This window comes from Hyperolius riggenbachi, chromosome 2, assembly GCF_040937935.1.
Source record: "Hyperolius riggenbachi isolate aHypRig1 chromosome 2, aHypRig1.pri, whole genome shotgun sequence".
Taxonomy (NCBI): domain Eukaryota; kingdom Metazoa; phylum Chordata; class Amphibia; order Anura; family Hyperoliidae; genus Hyperolius; species Hyperolius riggenbachi.
Window position 1 is genome coordinate 26,956,353 of NC_090647.1, and position 2,705 is coordinate 26,959,057.

Here is a 2,705-nt window from a genome sequence, read left to right on the forward strand (position 1 = left end):
AGAGAGAGATGGACAGAGGCAGAGAGAGAGAGAGATGGACAGAGGCAGAGAGAGAGAGAGAGAGAGAGAGAGAGAGATGGACAGAGGCAGAGAGAGAGAGAGATGGACAGAGGCAGAGAGAGAGAGAGAGATGGACAGAAGCAGAGAGAGAGAGAAAGAGAGAGATGGACAGAAGCAGAGAGAAGAGAGAGAGAGAGAGAGAGATGGACAGAAGCAGAGAGAGAGAGAGAGAGAGATGACAGAGGCAGAGAGAGAGAGAGAGAGAGATGGACAGAAGCAGAGAGAGAGAGAGAGAGAGATGGACAGAGGCAGAGAGAGAGAGAGAGAGAGATGGACAGAGGCAGAGAGAGAGAGAGAGATGGACAGAGGCAGAGAGAGAGAGAGATGGACAGAGGCAGAGAGAGAGATGGACAGAGGCAGAGAGAGAGAGAGAGATGGACAGAGGCAGAGAGAGAGAGAGAGAGAGAGATGGACAGAGAGAGAGAGAGAGAGAGAGAGAGAGAGAGAGAGATGGACAGAGGCAGAGAGAGAGAGAGAGAGAGAGAGAGAGAGAGAGAGAGAGAGATGGACAGAAAGAGATGGACAGAAAGAGATGGACAGAGGCAGAGGTTCATATGCAATTCACTTTTTCACCTGAGTTTTCTCCTAGGTGATATTTTTAAACTTGTCAATAAAATGTCTTTTAAGCCACCAGAAAGCTAGAAATTACTCAAAGTAATTTTAATATTACCTTTTCACCTACTTTTTGGTACTTTTTTTAGTTAAAAAGTGTTGGAAAACTATTTTAAATCGAAGATGAAAAATTATCTCCTAGGAGAAAACACAGGTGAAAAAGTCAATTGCATATGGGCCAGAGAGAGAGAGAGAGAGAGAAGAGAGATGGACAGACAGAGAGGCAGAGAGAGACATGGTGAGAGAGGCAGAGAGAGACAGAGGAGCAGCAAGAGATGGACAGAGAGATACAGAGGGTGGGAGAGAGATGGAAAGAGAGGCAGAGAGAGAGAGAGAGAGATGGACAGAGGCAGAGAGAGAGAGAGATGGACAGAGGCAGAGAGAGAGAGAGAGATGGACAGAGGCAGAGAGAGAGAGAGATGGACAGAGGCAGAGAGAGAGAGAGATGGACAGAGGCAGAGAGAGAGAGAGAGAGAGAGATGGACAGAGGCAGAGAGAGAGAGAGAGAGACAGAGATGGACAGAGGCAGAGAGAGAGAGAGAGAGAGAGATGGACAGAGGCAGAGAGAGAGAGAGAGAGAGAGATGGACAGAAGCAGAGAGAGAGAGAGAGAGAGAGAGAGAGAGATGGACAGAAGCAGAGAGAGAGAGAGAGAGAGATGGACAGAGGCAGAGAGAGAGAGAGAGAGAGAGATGGACAGAGGCAGAGAGAGAGAGAGATGGACAGAGGCAGAGAGAGAGATGGACAGAGGCAGAGAGAGAGAGAGAGAGATGGACAGAGGCAGAGAGAGAGAGAGAGAGAGATGGACAGAGGCAGAGAGAGAGAGATGGACAGAGGCAGAGAGAGAGAGAGAGAGATGGACAGAGGCAGAGAGAGAGAGAGATGGGCAGAGAGAGAGAGAGAGAGAGAGAGAGAGAGAGAGAGAGAGGCAGAAAGAGATGGACGGAGGCAGAGAGAGAGAGAGAGAGAGAGAGATTGACAGACAGAGAGGCAGAGAGAGACATGGTGAGAGAGGCAGAGAGAGAGACAGAGGAGCAGCAAGAGATGGACAGAGAGATACAGAGGGTGGGATAGAGATGGACAGAGGCAGAGAGAGAGAGAGAGATGGACACAGAGAGAGAGAGATGGACAGAGAGAGAGAGAGAGAGAGAGAGATGGACAGAGAGAGAGAGAGATGGACAGACAGAGAGAGGGAGAGATGGACAGAGAGGCGGAGAAAGAGAGAGAGAGAGAGAGAGAGAGAGAGAGATGGACAGAGAGGCAGAGAGATGGACAGAGAGGCAGAGAGAGAGAGAGGAGAGAGAGATGGACAGAGAGACGGAGACAGACAGATGAGCTGAGAGATGGGCAGAGAGAGAGAGAGAGACAGAGGAGCAGGCAGAGATGAACAGAGAGACAGGAGAGAAAGGAGCAAAAAGAAACATACGTAGGTGAGAAAGAGATGGATGGGAGAGGGCAGTAGACCGTGGGTGGACAGCAAGAGACGGACTGAGGGTTAGAGTTGGTCAGTAGGTGGGCAGCACAGTAAAAGACAGGGTGAGAAAGAGGGATAGCGAGAGAGGCTGGACATAGAGTGAACAGAGAGAGACAGAGGGTAGGCAGATAGTGTTACAAATATGGGCATAAAGAAGATGACAGAGCACTGTACATTACCTCCTCTCCCTCCCTGTCATGTGACTGGACCTCTGTGCACTCTGCTGGGCTGGCTTTGGCAGCTACGTTCTCTGGGTGTCTGTCACTGCAGGATCTGGCTGTAGCTCCTCTCTCTGCTGTCACTGGCAGGCTCTGGCTGTAGCTCCTCTCTCTGCTGTCACTGGCAGGATCTGGCTGTAGCTCCTCTCTCTGCAGTCACTGGCAGGATCTGGCTGTAGCTCCTCTCTCTGCTGTCACTGGCAGGCTCTGGCTGCAGCTCCTCTCTGCTGTCACTGGCAGGATCTGGCTGTAGCTCCTCTCTGTTGTCACTGGCAGGCTCTGGCTGCAGCTCCTCTCTGCTGTCACTGGCAGGATCTGGCTGTAGCTCCTCTCTCTGCAGTC

At 50.9% G+C, this 2,705-nt stretch overlaps 1 protein-coding gene across 1 annotated transcript in view; it reads right to left on the minus strand.

Moving 5' to 3' along the window:
- The window catches only part of LOC137542918 (zinc finger BED domain-containing protein 4-like), a 275,159-nt gene extending 272,714 nt beyond the window's left edge, over positions 1–2,445 (minus strand). The window contains exon 1 of the mRNA XM_068264642.1: positions 2,325–2,445. The gene's annotated coding sequence lies outside the window, so the exon portion shown is untranslated. The remainder of the gene's footprint in view (positions 1–2,324) is intronic.
- Positions 2,446–2,705: the final 260 nt, after the last annotated feature.